Below are 22383 nucleotides of genomic sequence, written 5' to 3'. Positions count from 1 at the left end.
TCTCACCGTTTTTTTGTTTTTTTAAAGAGAGTCTGAAGCCAAATGAATTTCTTTTTTTATTGTACACATATGTTAAGTATTAACACTATAGCTGATTCACCGAAACAGCGCGTCAGAACAAGGTTTTATTCCCTCAAAATCCCAGGGCAATATTCCACGACTTTCTAGGTCGTGGATTGTGCTGCCCGGGGGAGGCGGAGCTTTGTGCTGTAGCTCTGCCTCCAGTCCAGTCAATCTTTGCTGATCGCCGCCTCTCCCCGCCCCTCTCAAGTCTTCTTTCACTGAGAGGGGCGGGGAGAGGCGGCGATCAGGGGAGATTGACTGGACTGAAGGCAGAGCTAGAGCGCAAAGCTCTGCCTCCTTCAGGAAGTGTGAGGAGAATTTTGCCCCGGTGATTTTGGGGCGATTAAACCTCGTTCAGCGCCGCTGATGTGGCGAATCATCTATGGTGTTAATGCTTAACATATGTGGACAATAATAAAAGTAAATTAATTTGGCTTCAGACTCTCTTTAAGTGCTTCAGAAAGCAGTACTGTCTTCGACCTAAGTTGGGTCGGAGAGCTCAGAGAAGCTCTTTTGCATAGATAACAACTGAAGTTTCTTAACTCTTCCTGTATGGGAAAACAATATGAGACTCTTTTCTTTGCTACTGATGTTCTATTTCTTAGCTGTACTACACATAAAATTAATTATTTCATAAGTTTATTTTCGCTTCAGGTTCCCTTTAAAATGTTATTTCACCAATACTTATGTATTTCTGGTGGGTCTGGTAGGATCAGTCAGCCTGTGGTCTCCTCCTTCTTTTGGAAACTCTTGTAATGGGATATTCCCACTTCCTCTGTTTTATTTTCATCATGATGAAGGAAATAAAAAAAAACAGCAGAAGGCGTAGGAACCAATTGTTAAGGGTGCAGCATGTAAACAAACTTGGACTCTTAAAGTTGGCCATACATCTATCGACTTGGTGGCCGATCGACCATCCGATTCAATAATTATTATCAAATTGGATTTAAATCATGGCCAATCGATGATGCAACCAATTTTGTTCTCAGCATGTCAATCGGACATGCTGCATGATGTCGGGCCATCATTGATCGGTTGGGCGGCAGTAACAGCAAGTGATATCGAGACGAGCAACGATCGTGACGAAACCCCTTGGCGCTGTCCCCCCAATGTCAAATGTGTGCCGCCCCCCGTCCCCTCGTGCCCGGTTCAGTGTGGTTTACCTGTCCATGTCCACCACGGGCTCTGGACTCCAGCCATACCTGCTCCCCACGTGGTTGCTGGAGTAACGTGGGTGTGTGTTGTCACCAGCACCGATGTGTTCACAGGCAACCATGTGGGGTGCATGTATGGATGGAGGACAGCAGACAAGGACAGGTAAAGTATAGTCCACCGGTCACCGGGGGGCCACATCTGACATCGGGGGGCAGTGTCGGGCCGGCGAGGCGGCAAATGCGATCACAAGGCCGATTCCTGATAGATTTCAGCATGAAATCGATTGGGAATCAGCCTACAGTGTATGGGCAGTCGACAGATCTCTCTAATTATATTTGATCAAAGAGAGATTTGTCTCTTGGTCGAATTTGCCCATCCTCTCTAGATGTATGGCTACCTTAATAGATCTCAAGACTGGAGTCACCAAAAGACGAAGAAAACCTTAAGCAGTCTACCTCTCCAGGATCCACTAAACTTTGAAATATCAGTTCTGGGTAGACTGAAGTTTTAAATTGATAATAATGGTATGTATAAGAAGCAAAAACAATGTTGAAATAAGCTCAAAACCGAAGATAGGCAGGCTTACAGTCAGTCTTTGAGGTCTATGGATTGTCCAGATAGCAGCAAATGAAGCCAGTTTAATTAACCGGCATTTGTACGTACCCTTGAATGGTTTGAAGTCACCATATATCTCAGTTTCCCATCAGCCTTTGAGGCATAGCTTGGTTTATATAGTCAGTATTCTGGTGCATGGGGCGAAGGAGGATGAAGAAACTCAGAAATGTGAGTTATCGCTCTGCCCCCTCACTTTAGCTTTACGTCATGATGGAGCAGAGTGTAGTCCCTCACTGCCCGAGACAGTGTTTGCTCCAGGCTCCGGAGGGCTTGGTACATCTGGACCTGGCTGCACCAGTCATTTCCGTTACCCTGGGGTCCGTTAGGAGTCAGGGGGCTTAATGGACTGATTCCAAGTGATTGCATCTACAAGAATAAAAAAAAGAATGGTTGTGTGACTCTCAAGTGAAATCATTATTTTAGAGCAGAACCAAATACATAAAACAGGTATGTGGCCATTTCAAAAAAAGGGCTTTTAGCAATTTCTGTTCAAGGGGCATAACAATAGCCCCTTGCGACCCCCACAATTACAGGGGGGCCCGGGGGCCCATTCCTCCCTCTCCCCACCCACATGGAAATTAGAGCAGGGAGCGGTGTAATATTTACCTGCGACCCCTGCAATTACAGGGGGGGGGCTGGGGGCTTTGGATGCCCACTCCTCCCTCTCTACACCCTCATGCAAATTAGAGCAGGGAGCGGTGTAATATTTACCAGCGACCCCTGCAATTACAGGGGGGGCCGGGGGCTTTGGATGCCCACTCCTCCCTCTCTACACCCTCATGTAAATTAGAGCAGGGAGCGGTGTAATATTTACCTGCGACCCCCACAATTACACCCTCCCTCTCTACACCCTCCCTCTCTACACCCTCATGTAAATTAGAGCAGGGAGCGGTGTAATATTTACCTGCGACCCCCACAATTACACAACTCCTCCCTCTCTCCACCCTCAAGCAAATTAGAGCAAGGAGTGATGTAATATTTAATTGCGATCCCTGCAATTACAGGGGGGCAGGGGCTTTGGAGGCCCACTCTTCCCTCTCTCCACCCTCATGCAAATTAGAGCAGGGAGCAGTGTAATATTTACTGGTTCCAGTGCTGTGGGTCTCCTCCACAGCCGCACACTCTCTGCTGCCATTCTCCACCTCCTGATCACATGACCAATGCACAGTAGAGAGTGTGTGGCGGTGACGCATGGAGGAGACCTGTAGCTTTGGAGGTAATTAAGACACCCACTCCCTGCACGACTCTGCATGGTTCTTGTGGGGCGGGGGGTTATATACATATATTTTTTGCTTATTAGCTGGCTACACTCGTGAGGGGGGGGGGGGTTGTTTGAGGGACCTATGGACCTAGGTTGTCTCCTTTTTTGCTGGGAGGGGGGCACATACATTCTAGTTATGCCCCTGCTGTGTTCCTTAGTTCTCCATAACTAGTGTCATAGTAATTTGCACCTATTATAGCTGACGGAGGGAATACATAACCAAAGTATCCCTCTACTATCTGCAAAGGAACTTACTCAGTTGACTGGATTTAAACTCTGTCTCTCAGATGGTGGTCGTGTCATGCGAACTTATGGACTACAGCAGCTTCTATTCACTTTCATCGCTGCCTACATAAGACAGCCTCTTACTGTGGGAACTTACCCTACAAACTCTGTCACATTTGCATCTCTAATGGCTTCAAAGCAAGCAGCTCTATAGAAAGTAATGGTGAGGTGAGGCAATCTCCTGATGGCTGTAGGTTGTTTTTTTCTAAATAGGTAAATTACAGGATTATTGCTAGAGCCCTTGTTGAATTACCCACATTTTTAGCTAAGGTGCGAAAAGTCCAAAAGCCCTTAAGGACACTGTGAACTTCCAGTTCCTAAAGAAGAGAGAGAGGTGTTTGGAGGAGTACATATTATCTCGGCGCCACTCAGTTCGGCGCGGGGGGAGAGCCGAATGACAGCTCTCCTCGCTGCCGCTAAACTCAGGCGGCATTAAATACTATTTCCCCTCCAAGTTGTCACAACAAGTTGACAGCCGCCAGACCCCCGAATTACTGCTACGTGGGGCGCGCATCATAGCATTGCTGCTATGATGGCGCCCAGCTTCCGCGCTCGGCTCTTAGAGCCGCGCGCCAAAATGAACTGATTCTGTTTGGAGGACTACCTTTGACCGGAGTTCCTGATGATTCTCCTGATAAAGGGATGGAGCTGCCAGGTGTGGAAGGTGTTATTCAATCCCTGGAGTGATCCTCTTTTCTCCCCATAATAGGATTCAGCAGCATCTACAGCTAGTGGTGGTGGGGTTTGGGGTTACATGAGTGGTGGCATGTCCTACTTCAATTTGAACTAGGAGCTCCTTATTATGTCATCAGCTTTTGAAAACTAGGGACGGAAGTATATGCTTTTTGGTTTTACAGAATTCAATGGGAAGATACTTTTTTTATGTCTAAAGTTCTGCTTAAAACCAGCGTGAATGTCCTCATTTTAGAAGTTCACAGAGAGACACTACGGAATGCCAACCAGTGGCGTAGCAATAGGGGTTACAGAGGTAGCGGCCGCATCGGGGCCCTTGGGCCAGAGGGGCCCCATGGGGCTCTTTCTCAACCAAAGTATTAGCTGTTTATTGGTCCTGTGGTGGTAATAATCACTTCTATAGATGCCTTGAATAGTAGTAATCATTAACACACTGTTTCCCATCTCCTTCTTGCACCTCTAATACTGTGGATGACCTTGGCAAGTTTTGTTGCGCCGTATCAAGAGTGCTGGGGGGCCCAATGCAAAACTTGCACCGGGGCCCATAGCTCCATAGCTACGCCACTGATGCCAACCATCCTTATCACCAGCTCACCACTGACTTTACAAGAGGATTCTGTAAACCCACTGAGGTAAAGTATAGCTAAAGTGACATCGGAGGTAGTGACAGTCAAACAGCATTTTCCAAGAGTCATGGCCAAAATATTTTGGACAGCGGGTACAGGATCTAATGAAGACACTTTAATGTAAGTATAGACTTCTGGACTTCAGTCTGGACTCTGGACACATTATAAGATACACTTTTTTCATTTGCACAATTGGAGTGTAATGATCGCTGCTGCAGCAGCTATTACTGGAAGTATTAGTGCTGCAGCTCAGGCAGTTCTGATCTATTTCCATGCAAGTTGCATAGCTTTGTCTGTCTTTCCCTGCTGTCAGCTTGTGACTGATTATCATTCACCTGTGTGGGAATCTGCATGTCTGCTCCCATTGGATGACCTCAGTATAAAGATCTGCTTCCTGCAGGGTTTCCTTGGGTTTTCATAGCTTCAGCCTAAGCCTGTCTTGCTGTCGCTTTAGCCCCCGATCGTGTTTCTTGTTATAAAGATACTTTGCTGGTCTTTGCATCATATATTGGTTCATTGCCAATATATATGCATACCAGCACGTTTATTATTTTCCTTGTATTTGTGTTACGTTAATACATCAGTGTCGCTGATGTATACGTACACGAACTGTTTATATCCTGTGTGCAGTTAGTCAGCTTTCCAGCACGTTTTGGTAGGTTGCGCGTACCGTGACCACCCGTGCTGAGGTAGTTACCCTGCTCCTGGTTCTGTTTGTGGATTGCGTTCATCTCTGCGAAGAGATAACGAATCCTTCTGAATCCTGTTCTGTTACCGTTTGTGGATTGCGTTCATCTCTGCGAAGAGATAACGAATCCTTCTGAATCCTGTTCTGTTACCGTTTGTGGATTGCGTTCATCTCTGCGAAGAGATAGCGAATCCTTCTGAGTCCTGTTCCCTGTGTTACTCCATTCCTAGTCAGCGTTCCTGCTTATGTCATATATCGGTTAATTGCCGATATATACATATGTTAGTCAGACGTAACAAATAGTTTCATTGATAGCTGTAATTGTAATACGCTAGGAAAACATACTTATTGTATATTTATCTGTGTTACGTTCTTCTATCTCAATCCTGCTATTTTCTGACTATCCTGTCCTGTCTTTGTGAGGCACGCCATCGCCGCATCGCATTGGCTGCCTCATTCCAGTCTGTCTGGTTTTGGACGCTTGCTGTCGCTAAGTAGCCGCTAGCTAGCAAGCGTTCATTCTGACTACCTGTCCTGATCTCCTCAGTTCTGGTTTATGCGCTCAGCGCTACTTTGCGCTGAGACGTTATAACGAAAGCATTGTTTGTGGCTGTCAGATCTGCACTGGCTCTGTGCGCCACAATCTCCTATTGGAGTCAGTCCTCCCCTCCACTATACTAGGGATAGCCTGTTTCCTGGTGCTAGTGTGTGTACCTCCTCCACGCCAGCTCATGCGTTGCATGCTGACTGTGGAGAATACACCACCAAGCCTCACATTATGAAAACCCCATTACCAATCCCCATTGTGGGGGGGATTCCCAGAAAGTATGACACTGTTAATTATGGTTCCTGTTCCTTTAAGAAATTTGAAGAACTTAGCTCTGAAACAGAAAATGAGTTTTTCTCTGAATGTGCCAGGTTCCTGACCAATCCTGATCTCCAAGCGACTCCTGTTTCAACCTGGGCACTCCAACTAAGTTATATTTTGTTTAAAGGGGAATTATTCCAGTGGGCATTTGATGTTCTCAATCATTCCGATTTGAAAGATAGACCGCTGGAATTTCTAGCGTTTGTGATCCATAACTGGTTGCGCATAGATCCATTGCCTTTTCCTCTTAATGAACTCCTGGCAGCAGGCCAATCAGCTGCTCCTTCAATTGCTTGCAAGAATGAGCAGCAAGCAGAAAGTGTTACTGATAATTTTCCTGCAGCTTTGAATAAATCACCAAAAACCGCAAGGTCAAAGGCAAAACACAAACGTTCTAAGAAACGTGTCCAATCTGCAGAATCGTTATCCTTAGCGACTGAGACCTATAATGAGATTCTGCCATTAACAGATAATGAAATGCAATTGTCTTTCAGGGGAGTTAAATGGACTTATGAAACTACTAATGAACTTTCCTCCCTGGCTAGGGAAAATAAAGATTTTTGTTTAAAAGAATTATCTGAGTATGATTATGAGGAGATATTACAGAGTATTGAACAAATCAACTTATTTGTAAAGCAAGGAAAGTTTGCATACACTACAGTTCAACACTTGCTACAGGTATTGGAAATTCTTAAGAATAAGGAATCTGCCAATCACCTGCTAATTAACCCTATACATGTGCCTGCCACAATCATATCTGCAAACCATGATCTGCCTGTTAAGTATGCATGGGATCCTCCATTCGAGAGGGGAGAGATGGAAGCCCTGGTCTGTGAATGGAAGAATGATTCAAGTTCATTTTGTCAATTTTACAGTGCAAAAAGTGAAATGGTATTGAACGCATGCATTAAGTCAGCCTATAACCTAATAGAGGCTGGTGTGTGTAGGTATGACTGTGTGGCTCCCTTGATTGATGTGTGGGAACTGATTTTGGATGATTTTTATGTGACTCCGAATTCGCAAATTTGGCGTTCTGACCCGCCTGCTTCAGCACCTTTGGCTGATTCAGCAGGTGATTCGGAGCTCTTTTTGTGTGAAATTGAAGTTCCTGCAATTCCACCCTGTACCATGGATAACTCAGTGTTACTTCCCAGTAAAACAGAAGCCACTGATACATTCTTAACCTTGCCCTGCGCAAATTTCTCAGCAGAGAATCCAGAGGTCCTGCTGACTTCCGAGTCCAGCCTAGCCAGTACTCATGACTCTTTGTTTAGTGAAACAGACACCAGAAAAATCTTGCCTGTCTCTGCAAACACTTCTGCAGAAATTACCTGTGTTAATAAAGTTCAACTCCTGTCTGATCCAGCAGATGCCAGTAGGTGCACTGCATCAGTTTCCGAATCCCAGCAATCCTGTCTAGTAAACTCAGAACCCCAGCATCTGAATTTTCCAATTTTACAAATGAATGGTGATTCAGATGCGCAAACATTGTGTCTTGATCTTCCTGTTTCTACACCTCGCTCTAGTTTCGTGAATAGCTCAGAGCATCTGCTATGTGAACCTGAAATCGCAGAATTATTACCTTGTTCAGAAAATTTTCCAATAAATTTGCCCTGTACCATGAATTGTGCAGTAGATCTCTCCAATGAAACTCAGGTCACAGAATCATTATGCTGTCCAGCAGGTGCTTCCATGGTTTTGCCCTGCAATATGGACTGTTCAGTGATCCTGTCCAGTGAAGCTGTGGTCGCAGAGTCTTATGCTTCACCCAGTACTTTGGATACTTTAAACCCTCTAGCAGAGGAGGCTGAAGCACTGCTTACCTCAGTTGGTGTTGCAGTAATATTCACTTGTCTAGCAGCTGTTTTGGAATTAAAGTCTGCTCTAATAAAACTTGATGAATTTCTGCCCAGCAAAGCAGAAGCCATTGAAATATTGTCCTCGTCAGCAAGTGTGTCAGATACCTTGCCCTGTACACAGTCTGATTTAACCAATGTTGAGTCCCTCTCCAGTGTTGTAACAGCCGAGGAACTCCAGCCCTGTCCTCTGAATGTTTCAGAAGTCTTGCCCTGTAACATGGATAATTCTGATTCTCTGGTCAAAATAATAGAAATCTCAGAATTTCAGTCCGGTCTGATGAGTGTTCCTGAAACCCAGCCCTGTATCCTGAAAGATTCTGGTTCTCTGGCCGCTGTGGCAGAGGTTCCAGAGTTCCCTTCCTGTCCAGGGAATTCCTCAGTTTTGCCTAGTCCAGTGGGGGCTGCTGCAATACTGACTTGTTCTGCAGCGCCTCATGAGCTCCAATCCAGTGTATTAAATGAGTCTCTGTCCAGTCCAGAGGTAGTTGTGGAGTCCCTGTCTGGTTCAGTGCATACATCAGAAGATTTGTCCTGTCTTGTTAGTGCCCCTGAATCTGATTTGTTACTGACTTTGCTGGAATCAGCGACATCTAAGTCTGATCCAGCATTCTCGTGTAAAAGTCCAGTAGTTGCGAAGTTTAGTCATGATGATTTTTTTTTGGCCAGTCCTGGTTTTGGTCCTGTCTTGGCTGACCCTAAGGCTCACAGTTCCTTGACATGCCCAGAGGTTTCTCTTGTGCCGGTGTGCCCAGATGTTCTTTGTGTGCCAGAATGCCCAAGTGTGTCTAAGGTGTTAGCGTGCTCTGATGCTTCCTTAGTGGGAACACGTTCTGATGTTGCCAGTCTGCCTGCATGCCCAGAGATGGTTCTGGTCCCTGAAAGCCCTGATATTGATGTTTGTCCTTGTGGCCCTGACTCGGGAATTGCCCTAGGTTCCATAGGGGTTCTTGATAGTTCTCCATGTGAGCCTAAGGGGCATTCTGACCTATGGGGATCTCTTTGGAGCTTCAAGGTGTTCTGGGAGGTCTCTGAGAAAACTTGTCCTGGTGCCTTGGACTGGTTCAACAGTGGGTTTTGTGTTTGTAAAGACAGTACCGGTGGGCATTGCAAAGGCTTTGGCGTTTCTGAACTGTTCCTGGAAGGCGGTGGGTATCGCTCAGGGAGTTTCGGAGGGCTTTCTTCTGGAAATCATGGTTCTGATGGGTGTCGCACTGGGGTTTGTAGTACTGATGGGCATGGTTCTGTACAGGGGCGGCGCCAGGGGGGTGCTTGGGGGTGCTCGAGCACCCCCTAGAATTGTCCAAGCACCCCCAAAGCACCCCCTGGAGTGAACTGACTTCAGGCGTCTAAAAGACGCCAAGTCAGTTCACACCGGCAGCACGGAGCAGCAGGCAGGGCTACGGTAAGATGGCCGCCCGGAGCCCTGTTCTGCAGACTTCGGGCTTCCATTTTCCCGTAGCCTTGCTCTCTGCATGCAGGCAGGAAGTCTCGTGGTGACGTCGGGAAGGAAGAGGATCGTGGGCGCGCGGGCGCTGCGCGCCACAATGAGGTCGGGACTCGGGACAGGAGGTCAGGAAAGAAGGTCTTCTGGCTGTAGGTGAGTAAATGGGTTTTTCTTTTCTTTTTCAGGTGATGCGGATTGTGCATATTGGGGTCATATCTGCTACGGATTGTGCATATTGGGGTCATATCTGCTACGGATTGTGCATATTGGGGTCATATCTGCTACGGATTGTGCATATTGGGGCGATATCTGCTACCGATTGTGCATATTGGGGTCATTTCTGCTACCGATTGTGCATATTGGGGTCATTTCTGCTACCGATTGTGCATATTGGGGTCATTTCTGCTACCGATTGTGCATATTGGGGTCATTTCTGCTACCGATTGTGCATATTGGGGTCATATCTGCTACCGATTGTGCATATTGGGGTCATATCTGCTACCGATTGTGCATATTGGGGTCATATCTGCTACCGATTGTGCATATTGGGGTCATATCTGCTACCGATTGTGCATATTGGGGTCATATCTGCTACCGATTGTGCATATTGGGGTCATATCTGCTACCGATTGTGCATATTGGGGTCATTTCTGCTACGGATTGTGCATATTGGGGTCATATCTGCTACCGATTGTGCATATTGGGGCCATATCTGCTACCGATTGTGCATATTGGGACCATATCTGCTACCGATTGTGCATATTGGGGCCATATCTGATACCGATTGTGCATATTGGGGCCATATCTGCTACCGATTGTGCATATTGGGGTCATATCTGCTACCGATTGTGCATATTGGGGTCATATCTGCTACCGATTGTGCATATTGGGGCTATATCTGATAACGATTGTGCATATTGGGGCCATATCTGATAACGATTGTGCATATTGGGGCCATATCTGATAACGATTGTGCATATTGGGGCCATATCTGATAACGATTGTGCATATTGGGGCCATATCTGATAACGATTGTGCATATTGGGGCCATATCTGATAACGATTGTGCATATTGGGGCCATATCTGATAACGATTGTGCATATTGGGGTCATTGGACGTGTTTTTTGTTAAAATCTGCTCACATTACGTGTATTTTCTTGAGAAAACCTGCACAATTATGTGAATTTTCTGGGAAAAGGGTCACCAAAACTTGGGCCCTCTGTCTTTGCGTTGCACTTTTAAAGGGAACCCGAGGTGAGAATAATATTGAGGCTGCCATATTTATCTCCCTTTAAGCAATACCAGTTGCCTGGCTGCCGTGCTGGTCCTCTGCCTCTTATTCTTTCAACCATAGACCCTGAACAAGCATGCAGCAGGTCAGGGGTTTCTGACAATATTGTCAGAACTGACAAGATTAGCTGCATGGCTTGTTTCTGGTGTAATTCAGTTCACTACTACAGCCAAATAGATCAGCAGGGCTGCCAGGCAACTAGTATTGTTTAAAAGGAAATAAATATGGCAGCCACCATATCACTCTCACCCTGGGTTCACGTTAAATTACAGTTAGCCCCGCCCTCATCCGGTCATGACCACGCCCATTTTTTCGCCGCGGCGCGCTTCGCGCGCCGCAGGTTGTAGCCACACCCATTTTTGGCGCGGCGCGCTTCGCGCGCCGCAGGTCGTCAGCTCCCCCGGAAATTGGTCCAGCACCTGCATAGCACCCCCTAAAAAAAATTCCTGGAGCCGCCACTGGTTCTGTAGGTTCTGGTTCTGATGGGTCCAGTCTTGTGGGGACTGATTCTGGAATTCGGTCTTGCCGGGCTGTCCCGGTCATCATGAATTATCAGTCAGACTGTTTTGTTGGAAATTTCAGTTTTGAAAAGCGTCTGGAATCCACTTTTAAAGGCGGGGGTACTGTAATGATCGCTGCTGCAGCAGCTATTACTGGAAGTATTAGTGCTGCAGCTCAGGCAGTTCTGATCTATTTCCATGCAAGTTGCATAGCTTTGTCTGTCTTTCCCTGCTGTCAGCTTGTGACTGATTATCATTCACCTGTGTGGGAATCTGCATGTCTGCTCCCATTGGATGACCTCAGTATAAAGATCTGCTTCCTGCAGGGTTTCCTTGGGTTTTCATAGCTTCAGCCTAAGCCTGTCTTGCTGTCGCTTTAGCCCCCGATCGTGTTTCTTGTTATAAAGATACTTTGCTGGTCTTTGCATCATATATTGGTTCATTGCCAATATATATGCATACCAGCACGTTTATTATTTTCCTTGTATTTGTGTTACGTTAATACATCAGTGTCGCTGATGTATACGTACACGAACTGTTTATATCCTGTGTGCAGTTAGTCAGCTTTCCAGCACGTTTTGGTAGGTTGCGCGTACCGTGACCACCCGTGCTGAGGTAGTTACCCTGCTCCTGGTTCTGTTTGTGGATTGCGTTCATCTCTGCGAAGAGATAACGAATCCTTCTGAATCCTGTTCTGTTACCGTTTGTGGATTGCGTTCATCTCTGCGAAGAGATAACGAATCCTTCTGAATCCTGTTCTGTTACCGTTTGTGGATTGCGTTCATCTCTGCGAAGAGATAGCGAATCCTTCTGAGTCCTGTTCCCTGTGTTACTCCATTCCTAGTCAGCGTTCCTGCTTATGTCATATATCGGTTAATTGCCGATATATACATATGTTAGTCAGACGTAACAAATAGTTTCATTGATAGCTGTAATTGTAATACGCTAGGAAAACATACTTATTGTATATTTATCTGTGTTACGTTCTTCTATCTCAATCCTGCTATTTTCTGACTATCCTGTCCTGTCTTTGTGAGGCACGCCATCGCCGCATCGCATTGGCTGCCTCATTCCAGTCTGTCTGGTTTTGGACGCTTGCTGTCGCTAAGTAGCCGCTAGCTAGCAAGCGTTCATTCTGACTACCTGTCCTGATCTCCTCAGTTCTGGTTTATGCGCTCAGCGCTACTTTGCGCTGAGACGTTATAACGAAAGCATTGTTTGTGGCTGTCAGATCTGCACTGGCTCTGTGCGCCACAATCTCCTATTGGAGTCAGTCCTCCCCTCCACTATACTAGGGATAGCCTGTTTCCTGGTGCTAGTGTGTGTACCTCCTCCACGCCAGCTCATGCGTTGCATGCTGACTGTGGAGAATACACCACCAAGCCTCACATGGAGTTAGAAGGGAAAAAGGAGGATCTCAAAAAGTCAACCTCAGGCTAAGACCATGATGCCATCAATACAGGTGCTGTTTGGCTAAGGAACTCACCTGCCGCCGGATGTGGTGGAGAAGATCTCGGAGGTCATTGCGTACACCATTGGCCTTCCTTTCTATATCTTTACTACCTTCTTCTTTTATCCACTTTATCAGCTGTTCCAGGTAGGTGGGATATACCTGTAGAGCTCTGTTCAGTTCACGAAGACGTTCACCTGGCTGAAAGAACACAAAGAGCCATAGATGTTGAAGTTATCAATCATAACACAACATAATACATTAAATCAGGCTTCTCATAGCTATACTGTATATTCCAGTCTATTTTTTTATTTTTTTCAGAGTATTTAACACTTTGGAGGTAACTAATAGGGATGGTCGGAAATGCTGATTTTTGATTCTGCAGAAATTCCGATTAACGAAAATACTGATTCCGTGGAAAGTCTTTTTTTGTAACTTTGCTCATAAAGTCAGTTAATTATAATACTTCTCAGTATTGGACCAGTCAGAGAATTTAGATTCTTACCGTAGTACTCAGAATACCACTGAAATTTTAGGCCAATCCCAAGACTAATTTCCAAGTCTTGTAATTGTTCTAAAATTACTGCGGTAATCAATCTTTAGCAAAAAAATTCTTCATTTTCTGATTTGTCCAATGCTTCTGAGTTCTGTCATTGGGCTAAAATTACCGAGTTGCATCACCGTGGCATTTCAGCGGAAATCCAGTTTCTAAGATCGATTTCCGATTACCACTGCGGTAATCACCTGTTTCTGGTCGGAAATGCAGAAATTTCAATTCCATGGAATCCAAATGAGCATCCCTAGTAACCAGGGGCGTAACAATAGATCCTGCAAGGGATGCAGTATCAGAGGCCCCCTGGGGGGAAGCCTGAGGGGGGCCCCTGCCTCTTGGGCCCTACAGGGCCATTTTTAGGGGCAGGAGGGGGGTGCAGCGCAGGAAGGGGGAGCAGCAGGCACAAATAGCAGTGGTGAGGGGGGCCCAACTCCCTCCCCCTTAGCTCGGGCTATCCAGCAATGACAGCTGAGGGGGCCCCATCCAAAGTTTTGCAGGGGGGCCCAGTGATTTCTAGTTAAATTTGTGACCAAAAACTTCAATAGATTTCACACCATTTACAATATGAATATGAGGTAAAAATAAAAATCCCATGAAAAATAGCAAACTGCCTTTAAAACACAAACTTCGTAAAAGTTGAGGAAGAACTTGTGTAGATTGTTGGATGTGCCACAGAACTTGACAGCATTCCAACTGTTGCAGCCAGAGCGGGATCATCCACAAGGCAAACCTGAAAAGTTGCCTAGGCCCTGGAGAGAGTCTAGGTGCCTTGTGGATGCTAGCCCCCACCAAATCTTACTAAAAAAAGCCAGATGACCATCAGTGGTGGGCAAACGCTGCTATCTTGCCTAGGGCCCCATTTATCCTTAATCCATTTCTGAGTGTAGCCTTTAGAGACAGAGTGGTTGAATGAAAACCATCCATAGCTATAATCTACATCTAATTGGAGATCTCAGGTGGAGGGATGAGGACTTGGGGATTGTCCCAATCTTGAACATTGGATGAACACTGGTGATGACATGGTATTATTGTTGCCCAATAACTATACTAGACATGATTTTTTCTTTAGGGAAGTCTCTCTTAGGGGTGCTCGGATACCCCTTTTCAAAATCCGAATCGATCCGGATACCCAGATAACAGGATCCGAATCGGATATCCGAATTCACACTTTTTTTTATCCGAGTAAACTCAGATATCCGAACCCAACATCTGGCGAGACTCTGATATCTGGATAGAAAACCGGAAGTTACCTGAAAATGGCTTAAAATGCTTCCAAAAGTATCTTAAAATGGTCAAAATCCCTTTCGGAGGGGTTCTCTCTCTATTTAAAAAATATCCGAATTGCTATTCAAAGTTCGGATAGTGGAAAAAGTTCGGATTATCTGGGTAGTTCGGATATCCGGAATCCGGATGAGCACAACTGGTCTCTCTCTGGATCTTCAAACCAAATCAAGCAAGTTTCCATATTTCAGGAGAGGGGCAATCAAAGTTTGCTATAATTTCCCTTGCCTGGTGGCTACACGCCTGCTATAAATATCAACGCGTTGTTAAACATCAAAGTGATCCATGGATATGTAAAAATAACCCGTCTACCCACCAGCGAGGAGAGGAGAGATACTGGGTTTGGTCCCCCCCCCAAAAAAAAATTTACTTATGAATTATCTTACCTCACTTATATTTATCCTTAAAGAGAAACCGTAACCAAGAATTGAACTTCATCCCAATCAGTAGCTGATACCCCCTTTCCCATGAGAAATCTCTTCCTTTTCTCTAATAGATCATCAGGGGGCTCTGTATGGCTGATATTGTGGTGAAACCTCCATACATAAATGTATCAACAACATCCAATGGGTGACAAAGTTGGAGGGACTAAGGGCTTGTTCACCTTAAGGGCGTTTTTTTTTTTTTTTTTTAAGCGCCAGTGATTTTCAAAATCGCCTTAAAAGCGCTTGTACAATGATTCCCTATGAGAGTGCTCACATCTGAGCGGTTCCATTTTGATCCAATCACCAAAGCGCTGCTTGTACCATTTTCGGGAAATCGCAAAGCACTTGAAAAAAGCGCTTTGTATAGCGATTTCCCCAGCGCATTCATAAATAAATACATTGTTATTTATTCTTTTCTGGGTCAAAGAGTTCATTTCCTGACTTGCCTCAAAAAGTGAAAAAAACTAATCACTCTACAAAAGCGCTTAGAAAAGCGCTTCCCAAAAAATCGCAACGCGCAGGTAAGTGCCGGGAGGCGCTAAAAAAATTACGTACAAAATCGCAAAACACCGTCGTCAACGTTTGTGATTTTAGATGTGACCATGGCCTAATAAAGCAGAACTTTAATGATATTTTATACGTTGGCTCTTAGGTGTTTTCTTTGCCTTTTTTCCCTTCTTTTTGTTTTGAAAGCAATTATATAACAGAGCGTTCTTGTGCGAAGAAGGAGTGTAGACTCACCTTTATCATCAGCCAGGCTGTGAAGTCAATGGCAACTGAAGGGAGTTCTGGGCCATTGCCTATGTGATCCAGATAAGAGTTCTTGAGTTTGAGTTCTTTCTGAAATAAAGATGAGAAGCCATTGAAGGAGTGCGAGAAACACCAGTTTTAACAGTTAAAGAGACACTGAAGCGAAAAAAAAATATGATATAATGATTTGCATGTGTAGTACTGCTAAGAAATAAAGCATTAGGAGCAGAGACATACCGTAAGTCTAATATTGTTTCCAATACAGGAAGAGTTAAGAAACTCCAGCTGTTATCTATGCAAAAAAAGCCATTGAGCTCCACGACTTTCAAAGTCACAGAGAGCTCTATCTTCTGAAGCTTGTTATCTCAACTTTCAGTAACTGTATTTTCTTTTTCTCTCCAGAGGACAGATCAGTAGTTCACTGGCCTGCTCTGTGAAAACATTTAGAATGCTGAGTATTGTGTAAACTGCAAACATTAGAGAATGATGCAATGTTATAAAAAAAAACTATACAACTGAAAATAAAAATATGAGAATATTGTCTTTGCAACTAACGTTCTAGTAATTATTCGTACTACACAACCAATTCATTATATCGTAATTTTTTTCTGCATCAGTGTGATCTATAAGATGTGATCCAGATAAGAGTTCTTGAGTTTGAGTTATAAAGATGAGAAGCCATTGAAGGAGTGCGAGAAACACCAGGTCATTGTGAAACAGTTAAAGAGACACTGAAGCGAAAAAAAAATATGATATAATGATTTGCATGTGTAGTACTGCTAAGAAATAAAGCATTAGGAGCAGAGACATACCGTAAGTCTAATATTGTTTCCAGTACAAGAAGAGTTAAGAAACTCCAGCTGTTATCTATGCAAAAAAAGCCATTGAGCTCCACAACTTTCAAAGTCAGAGAGCTCCATCTTCTGAAGCTTGTTATCTCAACTTTCAGTGACTGTATTTTCTTTTTCTCTCCAGAGGACAGATCAGTAGTTCACTGGCCTGCTCTGTGAAAACATTTAGAATGCTGAGTATTGTGTAAACTGCAAATATTAGAGAATGATGCAATGTTATTTAAAAAAAAAAAAACTATATACCTGAAAATAAAAATATGAGAATATTGTCTTTGCTACTTATTTTCTAGTAAGTATCCGTACTACACAACCAATTCATGATATCATAATTTTTTTCCGCATCAGTGTCTCTTTATAGCCCAGGTCCAGGGAGAAACAACATTTTCAATATGAAATGCATATCAGTTGTTACGTGTCTTTTCTGGTTAGTGAAGTTATAAATAATAATTTCATCAAGGCTTCCCTAGTGTGTTAAAGGACCACTATCAATAACCAAATGTTCTAAAATGACAATGTACAAATAATGTCTAAAGCTGGCCACTAACGGTCCAATTTCTAGCGAAAAATCGTTCGAGCGATCAAAAATTCTGATCGGATTGGTTGTAAATAATCTCCATTGGTGGACACAATCGATTATGAACGAGTGAAAAAAATGTCGCCCGAATGAATTTTCGTCGAACGAAAATTTGGATTTTCTTGGTGGTCGTGATAGATAGGAAGCAAAGATTGGTTAGTTGATGGTGTATTGAACGATTTTTCGTCCGATCAGAATTTCTGATCGCTCGAACGATTTTTCTCTAGAAATTGGACAGTTAGTGGCCACCTTAAGTAGCTATGTAAGCATTTTCCTACTTTTCATGTTAAATATCAGAGGCAAAAGTTTTAATTGGTTGTGTGTAGGTTGTAACTGCACTGGGATAAATCATTAGCAAAGGGGAGTCTGTGCTTCAGAGCCTACAGAATTTTTCTTTTAAAGCAAAAAAATAAATTTAGTATGAAAAGCCTGGGTGTCAGGTTTCACACATAATTACAAATGTTTATGCTGCACAAGATAAATTTCCTCTGCTCTCAGTGCAGAGTGCTCATTGAGAAACACAAGCAGCTGCAGTTAAGCTAGTGAGAACTGTAATCTACTAAAGGTATAAAGTACACACAGGGTTAACAGATGTAGGGAGAGGGATTCCCCCTCCCCTCATGATTCACTGGCCTGTCACCCTGGCCCGTCATCTTTCGTCAGTGAATTGTGAAATGAATTTAATAACAGTAAATAAAGAGCAGTGAAAGGTATACAGAAGGAGTTAGGAACACTAGACAAACTATTCTAATCTCAGTTTACATTTTTAAAACATGTTAGTCAATAGTGTTCCTTTAACTGTGTATTATGCATAGACCTTTTTCTATTTGTATTATTAATTGTTTTATTACCTGTCTAGCTAGGTGTGTGATGCAGACTTCCTGCACTAATGTCAGATGCTGTTGCTGCACTGAACAACAGGCTGTGTTCTAATCAAGCTCCTCCCCTATCAATCATTACCTACATAAGGTAGTCAGTGAGGAGCTGAAAGGGGCACCAGTTAGTCTTAGGGCAGCTTGCCCTGCCCACTTTTTCCAAACAAGGGAGAAGATGTAGGTAGGCGGGATATAGTGGGTAGGATTAGATAATGTCTGTTTGCTGTGGAAGCAACCTTCACTAACCATATTTTATGCCAAGATTACTGTGTCATGTGACTGACTTTTCCAAGGGACATTTCTCTGGAGCAGCTGCATCAAATATGAAAATGATGTGCATAGTGGCATAGTGCTCTACTCACCTTTCCTAACGATAATAAATCCAGCTGATGAAGGAGATATTTTACACTGGACAGCCCAGCCCAGCACTGTTACAACTATTAATAACCAGGTGTTCTAAAATTACAATGTACAACTTATGTCTGGGTTCCCTTTGAAAATTGTGGCTGCCAAGCTCATAATTGACTTTAGTAGTGTCTATGTTGGCTTATTTAGCTTAGAAAAAAGGCTACTGAGCGGTGACCTGATCAACACGCGCAGGAGGAATTCTCAGGCCCTGCTGGGCCGATTTGCGTAATTTTTTTTTATTACACGCAGCTAGAACTTTGCTAGCTGCGTGTATTCCGCGATCGCCGCCGCTCGCCGCTACCCACCGTGTTAGAGCCCCCCCAGACCCCGTGCACAGCCTGGCCAATCAGAGACAGGGAGCGATGAGGGGTGGATCGGGACCTCCTCTGATGTCACGACGTCAATGACGTCGGTGACATCATCGCGATCGTCGCCATAGCGACAGGGGAAGCCCTAAAGGAAATCCCGTTCAGAACGGGATTTCCTTATTTGCAAGCGCGCCGGCGGCGATCGGAGGGGTGGGAGGGATGCCGCAGGGAGGGGGGCATCATGTAGCTAGCGCTAGGCTAGCTACATGATAGAAAAAAAAAATTGCAAAAAAAACACCCTTTGGGAATCAGACCGCCAGGGAGGTTAAACTAACAGTTTCACTTACCTGGGGCTTCAACCTTGCAGCCTTGCAGCTGTCCTGTCCCGCACTGGTCCGTGCTCCACAATCCTCCATTCCCCGCCGCCAGATAGTTTCGGTTTTGCCGATGGGCCACTGTGCCTGCGCGGCTCTGGCCATGTGTATCCTTCTTCGTGTTCCCGTCCACAATAGCGCTATTGCAGACGGGAACGCGGATAAAAGGATATGTTTGCCAGGGCTGCGCAGTGGACCCTCAACTTATAAGTCGAGTAACAAAACTAGCTGGCGGCGGGGAACGGAGGATCGAGGAGCACAATGGTACAGGCTGCAAGGGGCTTGCAGAAGCTCCAGGTAAGTGAAAATGTTTGTTTTAATAATATCTTCAGTTCCGCTATAAAGAGGAACTGTAGTGAGAATAACGTAATGAATAAAATAGCTTCCTTTTAAAAAAAACAAACATTTATACATGATTTAGTCAGTGTTTGCCCATTGTAAGATCTTTCCTCTCCCTGATTTACATTATGAAATGTATCACAGGTGACGACATCTTTAGTCCTGTCAGGTGATTTCTGCAGAATGTTTGTTTACTGAGAGTTCTGAAGCCAGTAGAATATATACCTGGTCTCCCAGAATGCTCTGGGAGGAGAATTCCGCATAGCTAAACAGCCTAGGCTAAACATCACTGGGAGAGAAGGGCTACATACTAATATACAGCAATATATACAGTAGATAAAGGAAGTGTTTCTGATGGTGAAACCAGGATAATTACCGTAAAAGTGGGTGGTCTGAATAATTAACTGCATTCTACTATATGTCACTACAGGGCCTCTTTAAAGCTATCCATACATCAGAAAGGCCAGCAATCATACACTTAAAGGGAATCAGAAGTGAAAATAAACTTATGAGATGGTGAATTGTATGTGTAGTACGGCTAAGCAATAGAACATGAGTAGCACAGAAACGAGTCTCATATTGTTTCCAGTACAGGAAGAGTTAAGAAACTTTACTTGCTATCTATGCAAAAAAGCTTCTCTGATCTCTCCAACCAGTTTCGCCTGCTACAGTGCTGTTTACGGAAGCACTTATAATTCAAAGAAACAGTGAGAGGCAGATTCAGATAAGATTTTTACTGCAGGGAAGGTTAAAGGGTCATTAGCTCTGCGCTGTGTCATAGTTTAAAATACAGTGTGGTTTGTAAATTGCAAATATGATAGAATGATACAATGCTATGGGAAAAAAGCTATATAACTGAAAATAAAATCACGAGACTCATTTCTTTGCTACTAATGTTCTATTAATTATCCGTAGTCTACAGACAATTCATTATATCATACTTTTTTTTCGCTTCAGTGTCACTTAAAGAATGCAATGAAAACACTATCACAGACCTATGAACATAGTATAAATAAAACTGTTTTTTTTTAACTACTAGTGTTTCTGCCACTCCCTGCTGCAATCCTGGCTTGTAATTGCAATTTTTAGGCTGTGTTTACAAACAACAGACATGGCTTCTAAGATTATAGGCTGAGAACAGCTTACTGTGTGACTCATGCAGAGCTTGGAGAGGGTGTGTATAGCTTCTGCCAATGACAAGCAGTGCTGCTCATTCCACACATTCCAGCCTGAGCCCGACAGCCGACAGAGGAAAGAAGATAAGATTTATTACAGAGACAGTGCAACTAGGAAAGGCTGCAGTAAGACAGACCACATTAGAACAGGCATAGGAACTTATAGGATAGAAGAAATACGGCTCAAAAGTTTGTTACAGAGTCTCTTTAAGTGGTTAAACAAACACAGGAAAACAAAAATCTAATTAGAAATACTTACATAGTCATGAGTAAGAGATTTGGTCTTATTTAGCAGCCTCCTAGACAAACTCAGAGTCTTGCCGAAGTGATTCCTCAGGCCAGTGCCTCTTGACGTTGCTATGCCAGTTACGGGAGCTCCATCCACTGTAAACTGCCAGACCATAATGCTGAGCAGAACCGACAGCCAAAATGTACCTGCAGAGACCAAGTCATGTCTTAGTTCTACAATAAGAGTAACAGAACAGAGAAGAGCTGGATTTGGGAAAAGGCAGTAGCTAGCTAGCAAGCCTAACTTGATTAATTCAACTCTTAAAGCCTTAAATCCCGAATTATTTTTGAGAAATACATTGTGACTGAATGGCTCAATTTTTCTTCATGTTATGTCAACCAGTTTTCCAATGTTCCACCTTTGCTATCTTCCAAAATAATAATTGGCTGTAGCTTACCTTCCCTGCAAGAGCTTTACGCCAGCAGGTGCAAGAAGAGAGCGCCCAAGATTGCCTCTGACCCCTCTCACCCAGCTCACTCCATCTTATGCCTTCAGGTGTGAGATATCGGTCAGTCCCAACAAAAAAGTTCCAGGCATAGGAATAGTTTCTTCCCTCAGGCAGTAGCCATGCTTAATACAGAATCACGTAAGAGCTAAAATATATGCCTCTGACGTTTGCTACCACTTTAACTCATTTACTGCCCTTGACTTCTGTACTATCTTCTGTACTGTCTGCCAAGTCAAATTCCTGTAAGTGCAAACATATTTGGCCAAATAAAATTGATTCTAAATCTGATTTCTTTTCTTTCTTTGTGAAAGAGGTTCTTTCTTCTGCCCGGATTTTCCATCTGTTTTGCCAGCCGATACCACTTCATCATCTGGTTTCCTACATTGCCTATACACCCGTCTCTTCCTTCCTAATTCTGCCCACAATGCCTTCCCAGATTACAATTTTTTTTAATTTCTTGGTCAGGTTTAGACACCTCAAGGTTGTGGTTAGTTTCTGGTGTATTCCCAAGTCCTCCCACAACTCAAGCTCTCTCGAAACAGCTGCCTGGTTTCTTCCTCTCGTCGGCTGCTGTAATTCAGCTCCTCCGGACAGTTGTAGAGTTTGTAACCTCCGAATTTCCTTCCTTGTGAGTGAGAGACTCAAAAAAACCTTCCTGCTAAGCAAAACCATGCTATGCAAAGCAGGAGGCTGGACTTTTAAAGCAAAAACAAAAAAAGTGACCACAAGGAAATCTTCAAGAATGTGTAATTTGTCATGTGCATGTGACAGCCATACATTACTGGCTGTCACAAGAGCATGACAGAGTACAGTAACAGGGGATCAACCAAGACTGTGGTGTTTGCCCGGCTGTACCACTGCTCCCTTTATGCATGTATTAGAGCTTTACTTATGTATGTTTGCCAGAGTTTAGTTTAATTTAGCATTACTATTC

The sequence above is a fragment of the Hyperolius riggenbachi genome, chromosome 7 (assembly GCF_040937935.1).
Source record: "Hyperolius riggenbachi isolate aHypRig1 chromosome 7, aHypRig1.pri, whole genome shotgun sequence".
NCBI classification, from domain to species: Eukaryota; Metazoa; Chordata; class Amphibia; order Anura; family Hyperoliidae; genus Hyperolius; species Hyperolius riggenbachi.
The sequence above is the reverse complement of the archived record's forward strand: the minus strand, read 5'-3'. Positions refer to the sequence as shown.